Genomic DNA, 6,000 nt, shown 5'->3' on the forward strand with positions numbered 1-6,000 from the left:
GGGTCTCTCGCTGCACCAGGACGGGCTTGAGGGGCGCGCCGGCCGAGCCGCCTCCCGGCCGCGGCGGGCGGACACCGCACCGCCCCGCCCCACCCCGGGCGGGTCCCGCAGCACCGGGCGCGGTTAACTCCCTGCGCGCCGGGCAGGGCAGCCGCCGCTGACGGGAGGGCGGCGAGGGTCGGGGGTGCCCGCGGTAACGGAGCCTGCGGAGCGGCCGGCCGGGCTCCAGGGAAGGCGACTGTTGGGCAGGGGCTGCAGGCAGCGGTAACGGCTGCGGCGCAGGGGGAGTTCGAGCAACGCACGTCGTGCCGCTCCGTCTGCTGGAAGCTCCTCCAGCCACCTGCCTCGAGGCTGCACGCGCTCAGGGCGGGTTTACACCGCGGGTATAAAGCGGCCGTTGGCTGCCCCGAGACCGCAGAGGCAGGTTCGGGTGCGCTATCCGATGCCTGAAGGGGCCTACAGGGAAGCTGGGAGGGACCATGGAGCAGTAGGACGAGGGGGCAATGGTTTTAAACTAGAGCCAGGGTAGGCTTAGCTTAGGCTAAGGTGAGACATAGGGACAGCTTGCCCAGAGATGTAGTGGAGGCCCCATCCCTGGAGACATTCAAGGTCAGGCCTGATGAAGCACTGGCAAGAAATCAAAATGAAAATCAAATTAAAAAAAATCATAAAGCACGCTATAAGCATAAATTTAGCATTGTTCATATAGTAACTCAAGCCATTAAACCCAGAATCTTGCAATACCATTTAAAAAATATTTTTTCCTACCAGAGCCAGACTGTAGTTTGTCACAGTAAGAATTCTTGTGAGACAGAGCAACCAAACCCTTCTCGATGCAGAACCTTCTGTACATCAGCAGAGTACGTGCACTGGGCACAAGACACTGCCAGGAAGTATGTATTACAAAATCATGTACTGGGCAGTTAGAGTAAAACATCTTACTATCCTGTCTCACACCAGAGGGCTTTGTACAGGAACATGAGAGAGAGAAATCCCCTGCACAGAGATGTGTTTCTGTAGCCATGAACTGTATGCAAGAGAAATGGCTCCACAGACTATGAAAAACATCATCCATTCAACTTCCTTAAACCTCTAATAGGTAAAATAGAAGCACAGCCTCCTAATGCATATTCCCTTTTTCTGTTCCTTAAATATTTATCAACACTTAAAAGCTATGGTAGTGGACAGAAGCTTGACATGAACCCATAATGTGTGCCTGCAGCCCAGAAAGCCAACTGTATCCTGGGCTGCATCACAAGGGAGGCGATTATGTCCCTCTGCTCTCACGAGACACCAGCTGGAATACTGCATCCAGCTCTGGGGTCCCCAACATATGAAGGTCATGGAACTGCTGGAACAGGTCCAGAGGAGGGTCATGAAGATGAGGAGAGTGCTGGAGCACCTGCTCTGTGAAGACAAGCTGAGAGAGTTGGGGTTGTTCCGCCTGAGGAAGGCTCCAGGCGGATCTTACAGCAGCCTTCCAGTGCCTGAAGGGGCCTACAAGAAAGCTGGGGAGAGACTTTTCATATGGTGATAGGATGAGGCGGGATTGGAAGGGGGTTTATTTTGGCTATTAGGAGGAAATATTTCACTATGAGGATGGTGAGGCACTGGAACAGGTTGCCCAGGAAAGTGCTGTCTGCCCCCTCCCTGGCAGTGTTCAAAGCCAGGTTTGATGGGGCTTTGGGCAGCCTGGTCTTGCAAGAGGTGTCCCTGCCCATGGCAGGGGAGTTGGAACTCGATGATCTTTAAGGTCCCTTCCAACCCAAAGCATTCTATGATTCTATGATAAAATAAGCACCTTTGAACACTACTGTAATTCTGTGGAAGAAACATTTCCTTTACGTAGCAATGTTACCCACCACTTCATCTTGGGGTCCACTGAAAGGTCTGCCTTGCCTTTCAGGAGATTTGTCATTCAGCTATATATAAAGAAAAATACCAGTGTAAATTACTTCTTTTGTAAATAACGAATAATCAAAGTTACTACAGTTACCTTGTCCAAAGCGTTCAATAAGTAGTGCATCTCCCTGAGTCTAATAATTGGTAGTCAACCTTTGCTTTCAGTCATCTCTAGAAAACTTCTCAAAAATGTATATTTGTCCTAAACTTTCTAGTTTTGTAATCTTTGGGTTTTCATTCCATTTTGAATTTTGGTGAGGAAGATACCTCTTAAATAAAAATGCAAAATATGTTAATAAATGTTACCTTAGACAGGTGAAAACCACACAATTACAAACTGGGGTTCTTGTAACAAGAAGTTACAAAACCTGCAACAGGCCTCACTTTTCAGATATTTATACTGATTGGATGAAAACTTGCATCTAAGTAAGGCTGTCTGTCCTTTATAACATTAAAAAAGTATACTCCTTCCTGCTCACCATATAGTGTTTTTATAGTCAACTGGTCAAATAATTCTGTACAGCTGTTAAGACACTTACCTACTGCACTTTGATTCTTCAATCATTCTGGGTGTTTAATTAACACCAATAGGAGGGCAAAAAGTGCTAAGACTGAGCTTCGATATTTCTCTTTCTAGCTTTTTTCCAGGCTATAGCACAATATCTAATTATATTCTGAAAAATAATCTGCAAAGAACTGCAAAAGCAGAATATTAGGCTATTTACACCCAAAAAAATGGGCTTCTTCCTACATCATTTACAACTAAGCCTGCATATTCAGCACAGACACAAGTATTTAAGAAACAGATCTGCTGCAAACAATCAAATTGTAGATGCTTAAGGAATGCACAGGCCAATTCAGTTTTTGTCAGTATTGCTACACAAATGAAGCTAATGTATATATAACCTCGGTCTCTGAAAACACATTTATATTTTAGTCTAGCTGAAAAGTGGTAAATTAAGTATACATTCAGTCACAATAAAAAGAAAACGGATCATAGAATCAGATGTTAGACTTTGCTACAGTTAAACAGTTGCATGTAAAAGGAAAATTACTCTTTGCTGCCTAAACTGTGAAGTTATTTTTAAATCTGTTTCTGGAATTCTTTATTTAAAAAATCATCACATATTCTTTGTACTTGGACGTCATTAGTAAAACGTAGCTGCACTTTTGTTTATCTTTGGGCTTGCAAAGCAACCAGTATTCAAAAGAAACAAGTATCTCACTACTTAAAGGCATTCAGGCCAGAGATGGAGCACAAAAACGACTAAATAAACGTTTCAGCATTTGAAAGAATAGAGCTAGATTTCGTAAGTAAGCACCCAGCTTTTGACTTCACCATGTCTCTGAAAAACAAACACTGAAACCCCTCCCAGACCCAGAAGCTTCCAGTGCTTCCACACAGAACTGCTGACGACTGAAACCTGCGAGTTGCACGGCTGCACTGACTCCAAAGTGAATAGAACAACGTGCTTACTGCGGTCAGGTGAACTCGAGCAACACACTTCCACTGTCAAACTGAGTTACAGAATCACAAGATTGGAAAAGACCTTTATGATCATCAAGTCCAACTGTTCCTGTCCTATGCTAAATCATATCCATAAGTACCTCATCTACCCTTTTTGTTGCAGCTTTGTGATTTGTTACACTACTCTCTCTGCTTTGGTGTCCCTTGGAGAACAGGTGAGTTACGCTTCTTCTGCCGCTCCTCATTACTGTGCACACCCAAATTCCAAGGTTCTTCACCTGCTCTTATGAAGGGAAATCTTGGGCTGTTAATGTTCTAACTCGCAGTATTCAAACGGTGACCCATGAAGACTCAGTTGTGCAGATCAAGCACCTCCTTGGCTCGACTAAGGAAAACCGAGTGTACATTAATGGCGTATGAGCAAACGTTTCACAATTTGAGTTACGTCACGTGGCTGTTGCCAGTGGTGGCCAAGGTAAAGAGAGACAATCTTTACAGTAGGACATAGTGTACCCTTTAAAAATACCTGAAAGCCATCACTATAAACACTTGTAAGGACACAACTACAGTAAAGCCAGGTAACAGTGCTGAGTGACTAAGTCTGCTCCCAGCTGTCTGCCTGTCTCTGCCTCTAACAATTGCCTAAAAATATGAATCTGGGGCAAGAACTCCAGTAATTAGGAAAGAGTGTTAAAAGTGAAGTGGACTTAAATATCAAACAACACAAGGAGACCATAACATGGAAAATAATGTTTAGAATTCCTGTCTGCAGGTTAGCAGTATTGCAGCCATGCAGGAACTCTTATTTTATGGAATAGTTTGAGGGCTTTGGCACAGAGAGTACCTTAAATCTATGTGAACAAGTGATCTATGAATTTGCAAATACCTTTAAATACCCACGCTGTTTGGTTTTAGTTGGGCTCTTTTGTTGTAACATTACTGTCTCCAGCTTTTTTCGGTAAATATGTACTAAACTCCATTCAAACTTTCTACAAAATATATTGAAATGGATTCAATATACACTTGAGAACAAAACAACCTAATCAGCTGATGAGCAGTAAAAAAACAACCCAAACAACAAAATCCCCACACAAAAGATGCTTTGCAGCCTTATCATTAAGCAACTTAACGCCAGAGTTTCCTCATCATCTCACATTTCCCCTTTCTTCTCTATTTTGACCAGTAACTTGTAACTGCAGATATTACTGGCAAAGAAGTCTTCCTGTGATGTGAGTCAGAAGATCAAAGTAAGACTGAAAAGTAGTACTATTGCTGATAGTTGTACCCTCGAAGCATGCTAAAGAGGCTGTCATACACAGAACTGTTGCAGTTACCACTGGTGAGCACAATAAACCCAACCCTCTATTACACTTTTTTTACAGCCACTACTAAAAATAAAAATCACAACCTTATTCAAAGATGCTATCAAATAAAGATAGCTGGATTCCCGGACACATGCACATGATTGAGTAATTCATAAAACTGCACTTACTCTTTGGGAGATCACCAGGCATTAGGTGAAAGAAATTTTAGTTGAAATCCTAAGGGTATCAATAATTTGCCTGTTAGACACACAGACACATTTTCTCCACAGAGGTTTATTCTTTAAAGCTTTGTTAAAATGACAGGTGGCAGTTTTTCTACTGATCAGGTTTTACTACTATGAGCCGCAGCTCTAGCATCCCCTGGCACTCTGGCCTAGAAAAGCAGATTTCACAGAAAGCTGTGCTTTCACAGCAAAAATTAATGGTTTCAACGTATCTGAACATAGACCACAGTGCCAATTGCAAGTGAGAACAGGTACAAGGTAGTAATTCCCTCCCCCCCCCCCCCACCCGACACAGCTTGATGTCAACTTTTCTATATTTGGAATATTTTGCTGACTAACCAGTAACTGATTTAGGGAGCTTCATATGTTTTAGCCTTTTATTTTTGTAAATATAACCCAGACAATTGAAGTGGTGGTTAGAAGAAACAGCTAAGACAGGATCATTTGCTGGGTCTAGCAACATCAACATCAAAACTTCCACAAGCTTCCACTAAAAATTGTGAGAGCTCAGATTAACAGTAGGTTTACCTATTTTCAATACAATTCCATATCAAAGGTCTAAGAGAAAAGCACAGCTCAGCCAAATGCTCTAAACATTCTGTTCGGAGAAATATATATTCCATAATCTATTGTAAAATCCTCAGGCCTTGGATTCAAAGGTGTACCATGTCCTGAGTGCCCTCTAAAAAGGGAAACAAAAATTACCATTTTCGCCACTAAAAACTTCAATTTCTGTAACATTATGGATATGCCCTAATCAGATAGGTAAGAGAGCAAGAGCTAAAGATATCAGTGCATTTAATTTTTCAAAATATTAAAATAATTCATATACATTGGTACTTCAAAGTACAAAATGTTTTGCTGGTGGGAACAGACATGGAGATCTAGCATATAATATTTTTGTTGCAGTCAAAACTTCAGGGTAAGTAAAATTTTTATTTAACAGCTGGAAGCACAGACATCCTCTGTATTTTAGTCCACACCTCTGTTATCCCAGTGATTGGTCTTCTATATAACAAGACTGTAAGAGTAAATGCCACACAGGTCTTAAGCTAAAGTGGCTAAACACTATGACTGATCA

Source organism: Gallinula chloropus (genome assembly GCF_964237585.1).
Source record: "Gallinula chloropus genome assembly, chromosome: 2".
Classification (NCBI taxonomy): domain Eukaryota; kingdom Metazoa; phylum Chordata; class Aves; order Gruiformes; family Rallidae; genus Gallinula; species Gallinula chloropus.